General features: G+C 32.6%; 1 long non-coding RNA gene across 1 annotated transcript; it reads right to left on the bottom strand.

Annotated features, from left to right (window-relative positions):
- Positions 1-12,288: 12,288 nt before the first annotated feature.
- On the bottom strand, positions 12,289-13,568 carry LOC144557285 (uncharacterized). The gene is made up of 2 exons (XR_013512595.1): positions 13,325-13,568; positions 12,289-12,972 (listed from the first exon to the last, which is right to left on the bottom strand). It is a non-coding gene; the product is annotated as an uncharacterized LOC144557285 (long non-coding RNA).
- Between the last annotated feature and the right edge of the window lie 4,972 nt (positions 13,569-18,540).

Here is an 18,540-nt window from a genome sequence, read left to right as displayed (position 1 = left end):
GGAGCGCCAAGGAGTTCATGTTCGGCAAATAGAAAAGATTAAGAAAGTAGCATGTATTTGAATAAAATATATATGTAATAAGAGAAAGACTATATTACCCTCATATTATTATTGTCATATAACATAATTATAATATAATTGATGAATGTAATTGTATTACAATTTTAATTAAATATATTTCATTAGAGTAAATTGTGTTAACAAAGTTTGAACAACGCACCGAGCATCCAGTTAACTAAGTGTCGTTAACTTAAGTAATTAACAAGTCAAACCGTAATCAAGTCAATTGGTTAAGCGATTCAGAGTACTTGAAAAGTTTTGAATGCAGTTTGAATTTAAATTGATACCTGCACTGGTACCGACTCAACCAATTAGTGATATTCTATGCAAAATTTTGTATTTCATTTTTAATTGAAACCTGTCACAACTTTTTAATCAAAATGAAAAGAAAAATGAGAAAAAGAAAAATTGTGACAATACTATATATAACAAATATGAAAAGGACCTGATATGATTCAAAACAGTTTGAAATAACTAAAATTGGAGAAACGGAAATATAGCTGGCATGAACTATATAATCAATTAAAGCAGCACTACCAAAATGCACAAAGATAAATATGCAGCTCCTTCATAAGCAATATCAAAATGACCAAAATAAGTATCGGTACCAGTGGTATCAAGTACCATAACCTTAACAAAGTCTCATCTTCACAACTTATTGAGACAAAATGTAATCCATATTAGATACTAAAACAAAAGCATGATATCACTAATTTCACGTCCTCTTTGATTCCACTTTGATTTCTTGCATATTCAACAAGATCTAATTTCACGTCCTCTTTAATTTCTTGCACGGCTTGGCATATTCTCCCACAAATTATTTCTAATGCCCATTCGGAGTAAGGCTCCCACAAAATAATTGGTTTAATTTAACAACTATTCAAATAGGTCGGATTAATCCACACAAATACACATCAAATTATGAACGTATATTTAACATCAGTTACATAATATTCGGAGTGGATAATTGTGTGGATCCGAATCCGAATCCGTGTAATTCGGACAAAGTAACTTCCGCTTTCGAATCCATTTATCAAACTAGCGACGCATCAATTCTCTCTCCACACTCGGCGCTATTCAATTATTTAGGCCTCTTAGGCCTTATATACTCTCTATTATTCTTACCGCAAAGTTTGTCGGACTAAATTCATTCTGACATGCGGACATTCGTTATGAATCAAATAGTTGTATTTTTTTTCAAAACCATCAATACTTCTACTCACGGATCCGCACAATCTATATCCAACCAATGGAGACAAGAGACATATTTGTTTACAAATTATATGCAAGTGAGATATTTGATAGTTTAAAATCTTGAATTTGTAAATTTTGTTAGACATGTTTTTTTTTTATTATTAATATTTTCAAGATTCCATATTTTCTTAATGTTACAGATGTATCTAACTAAATATATATAAATTATGAGGAGGATTCAAATGCCTCCATATTTTATGCCCTCATCATGCCTCTATTTTTTAAAAACTTTAATAACTCAAAATTTAAAAACTTAAAATTCAAAATAAAACCGTTATATAGATATGATCTACATCATTTTATATATTCATGTGTAAAAAATTATGGCATTTAAATTTTATTTTGGTTGTCATCAAGAGCTTGTATAAACGTACTAATGTGGACAATTTATGGACATTCAATTTTCCTCTAAATGCTTCACATATAAACAAAACCAAAATGTAATAAATTTTTATGAGCACATAAAGAAAATAACATAGATCACATCTAACGGTTTTATTTTGACGTTTATGATTTAAATTTTGAGTTATCAGCGTTTTAAAAATAAAGACATGATGGAGGCACAAAAAATTGAGGCATTTGAATTCTCCTCATAAATTATATGTATTTTTGTTAATAGCATATAGAGTATAGACTCTTTTCTTTTGATGATGTGATCAGACAGTCAGACAACGGAAACAAAAATATTTCGAACGTTAAGAGATACGATACGGACTAGCAATTATGTTCAGAAAATTTTATTCATGTGTTGTTGATTTACCGGATATAATAATAAACTAAATAAAAATTTACCAATTTAGCTTCAAAAGACAGAAATCCGTACTCATGAGTGGAAGGCAGAGTCGAAATGTCAAATCAATTTTATTTTAGAATTTGAATGTATTAGGACCACAATAATTTTCTTATTTATTCGGAAGTGATTTTTGAATCGAGATCAATAACTGAAATCCAAAACATTTTTATTTTTTTCAATAACACACGAAGAAATAGAGAAAATTTCTAGTGTACCCATGTAAACTTTTAAAATAGCCAATTTCTCCATGAAAACACCTTAATATCTAATATCCCCATAGAAATCTAACATCCTTTCTTTTATTCCCTTTTGTGCATTAAATTTCTTATTTAGACAAATATACCCTTTATTTCAAATGAAGATCTCCCTTTAAATGAGCAAAATTGAATAAAAGAGAAGAGAAAAGCAAAACGATGCTTGATCTTCTTCATCTCCATATCTAAATTCCTCCTTCGATGATCTTGCTATGAAATAACTGGACCGATCCAGTTTTTAGCAAACAAAGAGGCTTCTTGACGTAACTGAGACAGAATGATCCTTTTAATTTGTTTCAACTAATAGCGATGGTAACAACATATATAGCGCTTAGTCTAGTCAAATGACTAAACCATAGTTAGGATAGACTAGTGATTGATGCAATACACTTATAAATATGCTCATTGTACAAATCAAAATAGAAATTATTTTCTTCTCCAATTCCTCTTGTCTACTTACTATAGATGCAAAATGCTGGAATTTGTGAAAATGATAACAATCAGCGAATATCGAAAAGTGCAATGATTATTTACAGGGTTTGTCTACAGTGCAGCAAAATTAATTCGGCTACAGTGCAGTAATTTGTTTTAAGTAAAATCTGACCTTTAATCTCTTTTAGGGGTGTCAATGGTACCTTTTTAGCCGTTTACCCGACCCGTATCGTATTCAATAAGGTGGGTATGGGTAAGATTATAATCGAGAATAATCGGCTAACTAGTGTTTGTTAGATTTTTTCTGGTTAGCTTGCATATAACTTTTCATTAAATCTTTGTAATTTAAGCAATTGGACATCATTCTATTCTTAGCTGTGCACTTGTTTTTTGTTTTCAGACGAACAAATTTTCGAAGAGCAATCTAGTTGGATATTGCAAGCTTAATCGCACCACTTTTTGCCTACTTCACCTTAGTTTCATTGTCATACTTTATAATAGGAGACCCTTATTTCAAATAAAGGATATAATTGACTCTCTAGGGCATATGCCATACTTGAACATTTAACATGTTTCACAAAAAAGAGAGAAAATTCTTACAACTCTGATATGAATCTGACTAGACTTCTTATATATTTCATCTAATATTTTACACATTGTATTGTTGTCAATTTAATAGGCATGCTGTCTCAGCAATAATGGCACATGATGAAACTAGTGACCAGGACTACTTACTGTTCTTCTACTAAGGGTTTTTGCCTTATCATGGCAATTTTATGGGGAAAATGTTGGAGAAGCAGTTCATTTTGGGGATTTCCCTAATTGCCGGTTTGGTGTGTACTGGGTTAATGAAGGCTGTAGTATAGGGGCATTTTTGGAAGGCGGAGGCAAAGATGAATACGAAGCCATGTCTAAGGTGGTCAAGACAAGAGCCAAAGTGTCCAATGTACGTGAGTTGGAAAAACTAGGGTTGGGATTTTCTTTAAGAGAGACAAAAGTTGATTGAGAGTACTGGTAAACAGTGCAGGTACATGTACTGGTATGGGTGCAATCAGGGTCGGTCCTGAAGATTTTGGGGCCCGGGGCGGGAGATAAGTTTGAATTCTTTATATAGAGGTGTAAATGAATAAGATATTATCTGATTTCTTTCTGATCTGAATCTGAAAAATTACTTAAATTATTTGATCTGTATTCGTATCCGAGACTATCGGTATTTGTATCCATATTCGAAAAGTTATAACGGATAAGGATACAGGTTAATAATTAACTATTTGTATCTGCATCCGTATTTGTATCCGAAAAGTTACAACGGATAAGGATACGATTTAATAATTAACTATCCGTAACTATCTGTATCTGACCATTTACACCTCTACTCCACAAGAAATGAGTTGTTAAATACCAATAATTTATTACTTATATTTTAGTTGCATGATATTGATATATGATCGTTAATGTAGCTGGTTCAAGACTCTTTTTATTTTTGTCCTAAGTGCTTAGAAAAAAACACTATTGATCTTTAATTGATATATTCTGATTAACAATATAACATTATGAGATGAATAGTGACTAATATTTTGGTAATATGATGTATGTTTTGTATCCAACAAATTTATTATGAAAAATATTAGATCTAATTAATGAATGAAAAAAAAACTATATTTAGATATTATACTTTACTCGAATGTATATTAGTAATTTTTTTAATTATCCGAATTATATTCATATTCGTCTGATATATAATTCGTATTCGTATACATTTAATATCTGATCCGTATCCATACCCGAGACTATCCATATTCGCATTCGTATTTGAAAAATTACAACGGATAAAGATACTGTTTGATCACTATCCGATCCGTATCTGACCGATTACACCCTTACCTTTATATAAATACTATTTTATTAATATGCCAATAGATCATTTTTATTTATAGAAAAGTTTAGAGCTTTTATATATACAAAGTTTGATTTTTAATATTTTATTTATTTTCAATATATACAAATAATTTTTTTGTAATATATACATACTAAAAAAATTTTGGGGCCCTTTGAATCCTGGGGCTCGGGGCCATCGCCCTGGGTGCCCTGCCCCAGGACCGGCCATGGGTGCAATTATGGAGAAGCCACTGCAGGAGTTGCGATAGCAGGTTCCATAGCAGAATTTGCATATTGGTGTGGGGTAAGGCGTCGCTGGTGGGGAAGAGTATTGTGCAATGCGTTGTTGCTTGTATTGTTATTTAAATTTTAATTCACCATTTGAAGGGTGTGATTGTACTACAGCAAAACGATCCATCTGTGACTGATTTTTGGGACCAGTCTGATCGTCAGTCACAGAAGATTCAAAAAAATCAAAAAAGAGAAAACAAAAATAGCAACGGGGACAGATTTAACTGACAGCCTTCTGGGACCGGTGCCCACACCCTTGTGGGACCGATTTGGCCGGTCCCAAAGGTGACCTAAAATACATCTATGGAGATGCGTTATTCTCCTCTCCCACACTGTGTTAGGTTAGCCGCGAAAAAAAAAAAAAAAAAAAAAAAAAAACGGCGCCACGAAATCGACGCGCGCCTCCTTCTGATCGACGACCGATCATCTCCTCCTCTCCACCGACCACCTCATCTCCGTTCTCCACCAACCTTCTCCTCTCCGTTCGAGCACCGACCACCTCCTCTCCGTTCTCGATCTCCTCCTCTCCATCGACCACCGACCACTGGCTCTGATCCCCTTTTCCCAAAGGTAATATTTTTAATTTTTTATCTTCTTTTTTTTTTCTTAGTACTGAGGGGACTGAGAGGAGATTACTGTGATTTTGTGATTTTTTTTTTCCTGTGATTTAGGGGTTCTGTGTACTCTGTCCGGTACCGAGATGCTTGTACCAGTACCAGTCTGGTACCGAATTGATAATTTAGTATCTGTTCATAACGGTGTAATATTCATGCTGATCAATATATAAACTTTTTGAGCGCCTAAAATCAGTGTTTTTTTTTATCCATCTTGATCTTTTTTTCATCTTTCAATGAATGATGTAAAAGGTAGTCATCTGGATTTTGTATTGCTGTACCAATTGTTAACTGTACAAGACTGAAAGTGTTAGTTTATAATAATCTAGAAGTTAATAATACGATAATTTATTATAAAGCTTTGTTCCTGAATTGAATGTTTATTTATATATCATTTTGTTGCCTTGAGTATTATTGAATTTATGGATCATTTCGAGTTCATGACTGAAATTGTGAAACTCCATAATATAGATGATATATACTCTTAAAAGGTCACTGACCAAGGTAATTAGCAGGAACACTAATTACCGCAATAAGGTTAGTATGTGGATTAAAAGATGGTTAAGTTTTACAAACCACCTGACACGAGATGTCATTTTAATCACATAGATACGTGTTCTAGAAACATGGTATTTGATAGACCCCGAATGAAACATTAAATAGAATTGTGTTCGTGTCATTTATGTTTTCATTCAGTGTCAAGTTCTACAGTATGAGGTATTTATCGTTCCCACTAAGAAATATGTATGTGTAATTGTTATCTACCGCTGTCCGTAAAAAGCAGTCATAACGGTAGCTTTTCCATATGTATAGCTTAGCTGAGGAAGTGATAGTTTACCAAGAATACTATTTGTCCCTCGTATCTCTATACGAGCTATAGCATCACTGGGCCCCTTGGTAGAGTTAGATTATCTGCTAGCGGTATAATTACAAGAGTAATTATATTTGATAATCTGCTCAAGATCAAGAAAAGATTCAGTTAGCAAGGATGACACACATCTACCTTGAAACTGATCTGATAGCTATGAGACAGAAGAACAGACACAAGTAAATTGTTTACTGGATCGTGATATTGTACAGTACAGCATCATCTGTGTAATTGGATGGTCATGATGTGTTGCCAGATGCCACCCATGATTATAGAAGTTAAAACAGTTTTAACTCTATTTACCAACATAACACAGATCCTATTGGGTCACACCATATAGGAGTTAATCGGAGAATCTTATTGTAATTGATTATAAATTGGTTATGATCAATAGTAAGATGGTTATAATTAATTATACGTGTTATAATTAAATTATAAATGTTATGTAAAAATAACAAGCAAAAACATTGGTTAATTTATAAACGTGTGTGACACGTTGTATAAAAGTTAACCGGTTAATTTATAAATGTGCAGGACACGTTGTATAAATTACCGAAACAATAAACCGCAAGAAAAATATATATATAATTATTCAGAATAATTATACGAATATTATTTGTGTTCGGGCCGAGGGCATTCGGGTCTTTTCAGATTCGTCCTTATCCGCATGACATGTCATTGATCCTATCCAGATGACATGTCATCAATCCTATCCAGATGACATGTCATCAATCCTATCCACAAGGGAAAAATGGTCATTTTACACCTATGCCACCTTGCATGTGTAGAAACATGGAGAAGAGTGTGGAAGGGTGTGGAAGGGGTATTTTGGTCATTTCACATATAAAAGGATGAGGTGTCAATGGCATACCTTGTAAATAGGCCGAACTTGGAGGGCATTTTGGTCTTTTGCAACCGACCCTAAACACTATAAATAGGGGTGGAGGGGTAGAGAGAAAATAGCTAATTTCATTCGTACCGTTTCGTGTCGAAACGGATCGGTATTTTCTCTCTTTCTCGGTTTCTCTCCCAAATAGTGTTTCGATTGAGAAAAGAAAGTTATACGTAGTTGACGTATAATCTTGCGGGTTGTTGTGGAGTATATTTATGGGATCGATGAATAGTGTTTTACCGAATTTAGCGGTATGTCAGTTTTGCATATTGATGAAACTGAGCAACCGAAAAATTCGTGTTTACGGGTTTTCGTCTTTTCCCCGTGAATAGTGTTTTTACATAATTCCGCGGTTTACGGTATTTCTGGCAGAAGAAATAAACCGCTCTCCGGTTAGTCCTGGTGGATAACCGATAGAGGTATCACACGTGTGATACTCCGAGTCGATTCCTTCCCTGGTGAGGCTCTACTCGCTCGGTCTGCATTCCAACTGTGATTTGGAAACAAGGTATAAATATGCTATATTAATCTATTTAATTGGTAAGTAGATTAAAGTTTTAGAAATCAATAATGGAGTAGATCTGTAAAAAGGATTAAATTGGATTTTGATGCCAAAGAAATACTGAAGGTGGACCGCCTTGGAAAGTTTCCTGACATACCCCGTTTAATCCTGAGCTTAAGTTAGCCGTAGAAATTTTTGTTCTACGGTCATTCCGCAACTTAAGCCTAGACAGGTTTTGGTTACAGCACCCCGAAACCCCAACAGAAAGATGGTACAATTAGGGTAGAGAAGTTTTTATGTTTTTGTGACATATTTTATGTGCTCTATTAAATCAAACAATAAAAGGCTAATATTTCTTCTTTAAAAAAAAAAATTCAGCTATTGAATGGGTCAAAGGAAAACAGATGGAAGAGGTGCTAACCATTAAGAACACGTAAGTGTATACCTTTTTATGCAACATTTTTGTCTTTGTATTTATAATTTGTTTGTCCTTTACTTTTTTACAGTATGATAGTCTAATGGTACTTGTCTCACTCAATTTGTAATTAATGTTTTTGTTTAGCCAATTCGGGAGTTTATTTTTTTTGCCAGAAGCTTGGAGTGGGGACCTGATACCTCGTAGTTTAATTACTGGAGTGTGGTACCAGTAAATAATTTCAGTTGTTTTGGTACTAGTAGTGTTAGATATGGTACCATTCAATTAGTTTTAGAAAAAAGGTATGGTTCTGGTACGAGGGATGGTACATTTATGTCACCTTGTATGTATGTACCGGTCATGATTTTTATGTCACCTTGTATCTATTATTATTTTCTCAATAATCGGTTAGATTTTTATGCCATAGCTATCTGCTATCTTTAGCATAGTTGAGGGTCAGTTAGGTTCTTTAGCATAGTTGACAACTTATACAATTCTGCACTTGTAACTTTTTTAATTTTAAATAGGTATTTCGGTATCTATTAATATTAGTGACTATACACCTTTTTCTTTTTTTTTTGAATTTGTAGACCTGACAATCCAGATCTCTGAAGCAAACAAGTATTAGAGACTGAACCTCTTGTGCAAATTCTTCTTCTGGTTAGAGGTACTCGAAGTTTCTCCTAGTAAATCTTAATTTTTGTTTTCTCATATGGAAGAGATGTAGAAGTTCACTTACTACTGATGAGTCATCAAGTGACTTGATTATTTTAATGATCTATTATGGCAGATCATTATTTCATGGTCCCAACAATTAATGATCTATTATGGAAAGATCAGATTTAAACAATTCTAAGGTTACCCCTTTTACTGTATTGCATTTTTTTTTTTACCAGCAAGTGAACAAGCATGAGATTGAGAATTTTGCATGCATACCCTTTACATTTTTCTCTAGTTGCAATCTTTAGCATAACTTTAAGTTTAGTTTTGACGTCGTGATCTTTAGCATAATCTTTAAGTTGCAATCTTTAGCATAACTTTAAGTTTAGTCAGACAATACCATCAAATGGCTTTTGTATATCAGTTAGGTTTACCAGTACTTTATATTAACATGACTCTGTCATCAAATTGGTACTGTCATCTTGTTCAACTGGTCCATTGCATCAGTCTAAAATTGTTTTGAGTTTCTCATACAATTGAGCCTCTTTTTTTTATTTAGGCTATTGTTTCTCTTTTTTATTTAGAATATTGTTACAGCGAGGCACTTTGAATTTGACTTCTTTGAGAACCAACTGGTACAGATCTAAATGTACCAGTGAATATCCTGACCAGGTTCCCAGGTGCTTTCTTGCTCTTTTATCTATCATCTTCATACAAGTTTGAATGGGAAATAAATTTACTATTTTTGTTCCAATTTGTTATGAACCAGAAAATAAAAATAAATTTATTGTTTATGCTTAGTTGAGATTAATTACTGAAATTTGTTTCCAATTTGTTTGAAATTTGTTTGCAATTTCAGACTTGATGTTGTTAGAGACTAATGAAATTAAGAGATAACTTATGTGTTGTATGAAATTAACTAATTATGGCTTCAAAAGGATTTAAGCAGTGAATGTGATTATGATCTATCACCATATCATAACTTTGAACAAGAAGATGATTAAGCACTTGTTATTTTTGTGCATTGCTATAGCTCTTGTCTTAATTTTAACTTGTATTCTTATCTTAATTTTCAGAAAAAAAAAAACAAACAAACAAACCTGATCATAGACTATTGTTTGGGAGCCCTTATCAACAGTCGGGATAATTGCACGACCTATTTTTCAGGCAAGGTAAGAATGTCATGGAAAAAGATCTTATACAAAAAAGAAAACAATTAATTTGTGTACCATAGAATTAATTTGATTTATTGGTGGATTTGACTTCTGTTTGGTTAATTGTCAAATCACATGCTAGTAAATTGTGTGATATAGAGAAATTAGAGGGACTCATGTGCAAATATTGAGAAACAGAAGGAGTCGTCATTTCTCAACTGGTAATTAACTGCTATTCTTCTAGGATACATGCGTTTGTGTACCGTGCAGTATTCAGTGGTACCAAAGCAAAATATACATACACATGTGCAACTGGTACAAATAGAAATATATTTTTTGTTTTTGCATGTTGACTTTTTGTAAAATTAGAAAAATATTTTCAGCTTTTAAGCACAGATATTTTGTGTTGTTTGACAGTGATGGCACTTCTGTTCAAAATTGTTAATAAAATTTTGATTTAATTTTTTGAATGATTGGTTATTAAGCTAATTAAGGCCAAACTTATAGTTGGTATTATTGTTCCAGCTTTGGATTTGAAAGTATTTCACTTGAAGAGAAACAGAAGGAAATAGCCTTTAGTATAGCTGACAAGTGTTGTTATCACCATAAGCCATAAAAGGATTTGGTTGGTTTTACTTCTGGATTTTATATCATAAATTTGTATGAACATGAACAATTCTCATATAAAGCAAGCTTTAAGTTTTTGTAGGTCACTGCTGGCAAGTAACCATTTCTTTGGAAAAATACTGTTAATTACTTCATTCCCATTTTATGTCAAACTTTGAATATCTTTGAATGTATTCAATAAAGATGAGTTAGTGAATTATTTGATATTTGATGTTAAATTCTTGGTATGTACCAATTACATTGCTTGTGAATTATTTGATATTTAATGTTAAATGCTTGGTATGTATCAATTAAATTGCTTGTGAATCATATGATATTTGATGTTAAATGCTTGTGAATATTACGTTTCGTACCAATTGAGGCGAGAGAAAAATATATGAATTGAATGGGTTTAATATTATATTTGTTTGTTACAGTTCTTACCAATTGGAAATAAAAAAAAAATAAAAAAATAATAATAAGCTTCTGCGACCGATATGGGAATCTTTTGCGACCGCCCAGTCGGTCTCTGATAAGCAGGGGCGGAACCAGAATTTTAGTATAGGGGGTGCTAAATAATATCATTATTATTTTTTGGAATCGATGCTATAATTTATAATATGAAATTGTTGTTTTCAATTTAGGAATTATCTGATTAGTCGGTGCTATAATAAAATACCATTTGTTTATTGTAATTTCTAATTTGGAGAGGATTTTATTTTTGCCATTTTCCAATGCGCAAAGACGAAAAGCTCACTAGTCCAAATAGAAATTAATTTAATTATATTTTTTTTAAATTATATTGAAGCCCTCTAATTTTGAATATTTTTATAGGGGGGGCTTATACATGTAAAATGAACTATATAATATAATCCTATGTACTTGGTAATAAAAAAAATTTAAGTTGGGGTGGCTTAGCACCCCCCAGCTACACCTATGTTTCGCCCCTGCTGATAAGTCTCTAGCCACGTCAGCATGTCACATCAGGGACGGATCTAGTCGGTCGCTGAAGGGGTCATCTGCGACCGGCGTCATAACCTTCAGAGACCGGTGACGTCAGCAGGGCAGTCATCAGTGACGGAGCAACTGCGACCGGGTCATCTGCAACCCATTTTGGTCATCTGGGACCGGTGTCCATCTTCTGCGATCGGCGCAGAAGGATATTTCTGCTGTAGTGTACAATGGATAGGAGAGACGCAGAACTGGGTTTCTAGTTTTATAGAAAAATAAAATATAGTTGAATTGAATAAACACTTGTAAATTATCAAACGCAACCATGCTTGTATAGTAATGATATCTGTTATATTATGTGTCACATGTTGATTGTTTGCTTCTCCATCTTTTAAATAAATCTTTTATATAGTAATAACATTGCATGTATCATTTTTTTTCTCAAGTTCTTACCATTCGAAGAAATTTATATAACATTACTTTTTGTTTGGTCTTTTTCAAAATGTTCATTTGTAAAATAATGACATAAGTATGACTCTATTCTTTTTTTCTTAAGTTGATTGATTTTTATTTTTTATTTTTCTAAAAAGAAAGAAAGTCTTGAGATACTGTTACTAAGAGAATCTCTATTTGTGCAATTAATAAGCAATTTGTAATACATGTGGGAGTAAAAATGATAGACAAATAATATATTAAATACATAGAAACATCCATTACAACATATGAAATGTAGAAAAAAACAACAAAATATAAAAGGCTTCAAATTAAATCACATACAACTAGTCTCAATGAGAAAAAGAAATAAAATAGCAAACAACATACTGCCAAACTCGTACCAGTAATCCTAGTTGCGTACCAGTAGGATCATAACACCATACCAGCCATCACTCCTCTCTACTATTACATCATTTTTCTTTATTTTTGCAATGTCATAACCCTTCTACTTGTCATCAGAACCAGTCAGCCATTGTCTTATGATCACTACTTAAAATTACTGTTCTAAATGAGAGCATGTGAGAAAAGAGTTATACAAAGATACAAGGTCACAATGCAAAAGCAGTATTCTGATAACAGCTGACATCTCCCTTTTGATTTGATGATTTGATCCATGGTCACCAGGTTTGATAAATGGGGTAAACAGTATGCTCCCATGTCAAACAAACCAAGGCCAATCTTGTGCCAGCAAGGAACCCAAACAAAACCAATTGAGGTACCTACTGGTATATATTTATTTCTCCAAGTACTACACCAGCAACTGTCTGCTTCGGGCCCCTATGTGGCAGATCATACCACCTGTATTGAGATTGTATATAGGTAACTGTCCAGAAATGCATGCAATGATGAATTCCTTGCCATTGGATTGAAAAAGAAGAAAATAATCAATGTGGGCAGGAGAATAATACTTCATAAGATCTTATTTATTCTCAATGTTTAAGTCATAAGCTTATATAAAAAAAATTAGAAATTGAAATATCTAACTTTGCATGGTCATTTATTTCTTCTGGTTCATTGCTTCAAAAATTATCAAAGCAAAATTACCCACTAAGCACTAATCAGACTAATGAACCCTTGATCATCCCATTTATAATCCACAAGTACCTATGTGCCATTACGTTTCATCAGATTACCCAATTACTTCAGCCTCCTTACATTTGAGGTACAAAAGAAAACATTTACCAATTAATAAACACAAGCAATACCTCCTTTCTAGAAATCCCTTAATTTCAACTTGAGCAATCTCGTGAGCTCATCGTTGAGCAAATCAAGGACCGCTTGACCCATCAGATCCTTCTCCTAGGGTTTTAGAATCGGAATGCGATATCTGAGTCATCAGTGGCGTTAGTGGTGCTTGGGCTCAGAGAGTGAGACAGCGGGGTAGGTTTGTGCTCAGTGCTTGGGCTAAGAGAGAGAGTGGATTTTGGACATAGTGCTCGGTAGAGAGAGAGAGCGAAAAAAATGGCGGAGAGGGGCAGCGTTTGCTCGGCTGCCCATACAGACAGGAGGAGGGGGTGGGCACGTCCGTTTAAAAACGGCGAAGAGGGAGAGGTGGAGAGGATATGTCTGAGAGTATGAAATACGCGGTTCATTATAAAATGACCAATTTGGCCTTCCGACTAGCATTTCTGTTAAATATAACGAAGAAATACTGTTAAAATTTCTAATAATCACACTTGTTCGATTATAAAATGAAGGGTTATTTTTTTTGCTGTACTACAGCCAAAATCCATATACTGCACTGTAGACAACCCCTTATTTACAAGGTCAAAGCTTTTGATTTTGGAAGCACCTAACTAAGATTTATACTGTTATGTTTTATGTTTTAAGTTTGATTTTTCTTTTTTCTTTTTGGGGTTTCTTTTTCATGAATTCAGATTTCAATCATGAATAAGCACTTTGCATGGCTTGCTGTGTCTGCATGTTGAGTGATGATTGAAGAACAATATTTTATTTTGCTTTTATTATGTTATTTCGATTCACAAAATGTTATCAATCTTTGGTTTATTTTCTTGTTGGATGGAATTATGTAATGATATATTTCCATTTTGTGTTAGCGGATGTGATTGGCGTATTCGTGTAATATGTTTAGTTACTTGTCTATCATTGCACATCACCATTAAAGGTGCGAATCTCTGTTGATGTCCTATTTTATCATTTAATTTCCTATGTAATCAAATTAACTATACACAACTTGAGTAGACGAAGGAGGAGTTTAGACTTTAAACATAGAGATGAAGAAGATGAAATTTCTCTTTTCTTTTTTCTTCTCTTTTATTCAATTTTTCTCATTCACAGGGAGATCTCCATTTAAAATGAAAGGGTCTATTTGTCTAAATTACAAATTTAGTATATTAAAGGGGATAAAAGAAAGGATATTAAGTTTTTATGGGGATATTGGATATTTAGATGTTTTCATGGGAAAATTGGCTATTTTAAAAGTTTACATGGGTACACTAGAAATTTTCTCAAAGAAATATTTTAATTTTTCTTACAGCTGCAAAAAAATCTAGCCTGAAAAAAATGTTGATATGGGTTATTTGTCGCGGTCTTTCTAATAAATTTAATTATATAGTATTTTATATATTATTAAAGAAATATGAAAATATTTTTAATATTTAATAGAAAAATAAAATTATAACATCTTCTATTTAATTAAAATAAAAAAAATAAAAAGATTCTATTTCTGATAAATTATTTACCAGAAATAGGATTTTAAATTTGTTGAATAATTTATCGTACATAGGGCTTATTTCCGGTAAATTAATTACCGAATTGGCAAATTTGAAATTTTATTCAAAACATGTGTAGATTTGAAAATTTTATATTTTTTATATTAAATACAAATTTCGAACAAAACTGCTTTTTTTTCTTGGAGATAAGAATTTGAGGAATATCCGGAAACAACCATTTTCTGATTTATTAATGGACTAGAATTTGCAGGGTAATTTAAGTAATTTTATTTTTAGTTCACATGCAAATCTACTTTGTTAATAAACCTAAAATTAATAGTAAAGCTTACAAAGCCGAGAGGGTGAGGCGAGAGGGAGAGCGGCTTTGAGAGGGAGAGACGGAGACAGAGAGAGAAACACGGAGGAGAGGGAGAGACGGAGATAGAGAAAGAGAGAGACACGGAGGAGAGGGAGGGAGAGAGAGAGAGGGATGAGTTGAGACTCAAATATTTTGGATCAGTACCTCTAGCGCTACATAAGTATTAGGATTGGTTCTCTCTAAAAATCGATCCTGATAGTATCAGGATCGGTTCTAAGCTAAGAACCAATCCTAATTATCATATATTAGGATTGGTTATTAGCTTAGAACCAATCCTAATAGTATCAGGATCGGTTCTCTCTAAACAACCGATCCTAATTCTCAAAAAAAAAAAATTTAGAATCAGTTATTAATAAATAACCGATCCTAAAAGTTTTTTTTTCAGATCCTAATTCTAAAAAAAAAAAATAACTTTTAGGGTCGGTTATTTATTAATAACCGATCCTAAAAGTATATTTTTTTTTTTAGAATTAGGTTATGAAAAAACAAAACTTTTAGGATCGATTATTTTTTAATAACCGATCTTAATTCTAAAAAATAACATTCAATAAAATTCATTTTCCTCAGAATTATATTTCTTAATTTCTCAACACGTACCAGAATTGGCAGACATGTAATTAAGTGCAACTAGTATCAACCAATTAACAGTCGTCAACAATTAATAACTATTGACACTAATAGCAACACTGACATGTATCTGTGTATGATTGGCCATAGCAACCACTATAATAACTACCATGACATGCAACAATTCTAAATAAATCAAGGTTACATTTTGCTTTCTATTTTTATATGTAATTTACTTTTATAACATGAAAAAAAAATTGAAAAATAATATCTGGATCGGTTCTTTATATCATAACCGATCCAGATAACTATCTGGATCAGTTTTTAACAGAGAACCGATCCATATAACTATCTGGATCAGTTTTTAACAGAGAACCGATCCAGATACTTTAAAAAAATAAATTATAAGTTAATTTAGATAATATCATCTGGATCGGTTCTTTATATAATAACCGATCCAGATAACTATTTGGATCGGGTTTTAACAGAAAACCGATCCAGATAGTTATCTGGATCAGTTGTTTAGACAGAACTGATCCAGATACTTTAAAAAAATAAATTCTTCTAATTAATTTTATTATTTCTGTATTGGATGTCCAACTAATGACATCTCCGGTTAATTAAGGTCTCCACCACTAATTTAATATTTTTATTCTCCTTATCCTAACTCGGCTAACCTAATGGTAACTATCTTTCCAGATGCGGCTGTCACATGATAATTCCAGATGCGGCTTAAACTTTTTTTAATTAGTTATAAACAAGCTTCTAAATAGCATTTATAGCGGTGTAGCGGGGAGACAAAAAAAAAAGCTTTAGCGAATAGCGGAGCTATAGCGAAAGCTATTATAAATAGCGTTTTTTTATTTCAAAAATTATATTTTATATTTCTACTAATAGTAAAAACTAAAAAGAGTGATGCTTCTATGGACATAAGGGCCTATTTGTAAAATGAATATATTTTTATTTTCAAAGTTCAAACAGCCGATCCGAACCGTTCATCTTGTTCTCCATATTAATATATCTTTGGAGACCAAATTTTACATTTTTCTGAATTTATTTACTATTTATTAAGATGGGTATAAAAAATATCAAATTCAGACCATTGAATTTTGTACCCATCTTAATAAATAGTAAAAAATATCAGAAAAATGTAAAATTTGGTCTCCAAGCACATATTAATATGGAGAACAAGATGAACGGTTCGGATCGACTGTTTGAACTTTAAAATAAAAATATGTTCATTTTACAAATAGGTCCTTATGTCCATAGAAGGCTTTGCCTAGTAAAAATGTCTCATCAAGAAAAAAAATATCAAATTAATTAAGTTCTGATATTATTCATATTAAACCAATACAAAGTTCAAAATGTCATTCAAAATATCCCTAATTCAAAAACTATCGATATATTTTATATTCAAAATATACCACTACCATATATTAATGCATGATACAAAATTTAATTGATATAGCGGTATAGCCCGCACATGTTCCATTGTATTGATATAGCTTAATAAAGTAAAAAAAAAAACTAATATAGATATTAAGGCCCATTAAAATTGCAAAATCATGTTTTCAGAAAAAAAAATTTGCAAAATCATAACCCATGTAGCATAGCGGACCGCTATTACCGCTATAGCGGTCGTAGCTTGATTAGCGCAGTTTTAGCCCGTAGCTTAGCTTTCTGGGTCCAAAACCGCTATAGCTAGCTATTTAGAAGCTTGGTTATAAACCATTAATAAAGAGCAATTAAAATGTATTCTAATATATAAATATATATGGAAATTCATATCTTAGCACATGATACTTAATTGAAAATTTCAATACACTCGAAACCTTTAATTCAATTGGAAATTGAAAATTTACGTTAATAATTAAATATAATTGATTATAATGAAGAAAATAAATTAACCGACCACACGAACGACAATATTGCCTGATCCACATCTATTCCTTTTATTTCATTTCTAAATTATTTTCCAGTGGACCCTACCTAGGGCTGTAAACCGATCCGAATCCGAATCTGTGTAATTCAATCGGAGTGGATAATTCCTAAATTACGGATCCGGATTTCTGGATATATCCCCCAGTTTCAAGAGTTCAGCTTGGGTCCGATGCCCATTGGATCCAAAGTGGTTTGAATGGGTTCGCTCACCATCGGATCTGCTTTAGCATTCGCGCTCACACTTTTGTATATGCTTTAAAATTCGTGCGCATGAATCTTAAAACAGATCCGATGGTGAGCGAACCACTTTGGGTCCCATGGACCTCGGACCCAAGCTGAAGTCCAGTTTCAAATCAAAAAATTAAATTCCGTTTTATTCTTACTCTACGTACTCGGGTCATTTGATTATTTAGGCCTCGGACCCAAGCTGAAGTCCCATGGGCCTTACTCGGGTCATTTAATTTATCTAAGTTGCGGGCCATCAATTCTCTCTCTACGTACTCGGGTCTATTTAATTATTTAGGCCTCTAAGGCCTTATATACTCTCTATTATTCTTACCGCAAAATTTGTGGGACTAAATTCATTCTGACATCCGGATATTTTTTATGAATCGAACAGCTGTAATTTTTTTCAAAACCGTCAAAACTGCTTCTCGCGGATCCTCACAATCCATATCCAACCAACAGAGATAAGAGACGTATTTGTTCACAAATTACATGAAAGTGAGATGTTTGATAGTTTAAAATCTTGAATTTGTAAATTCTTATAGACATGTTTTTTTATTATTATTATTTTCAAGATTCCATATTTTCTTAATGTTACAGATGTATCCAACTAAATATATATAAATTATGAGGATTC

Source organism: Carex rostrata, chromosome 7 (assembly GCF_964058835.1).
Source record: "Carex rostrata chromosome 7, lpCarRost1.2, whole genome shotgun sequence".
Taxonomy (NCBI): domain Eukaryota; kingdom Viridiplantae; phylum Streptophyta; class Magnoliopsida; order Poales; family Cyperaceae; genus Carex; species Carex rostrata.
Note: the sequence above shows the minus strand (reverse complement) of the source record. Positions and strands in the feature narration are given on the sequence as shown.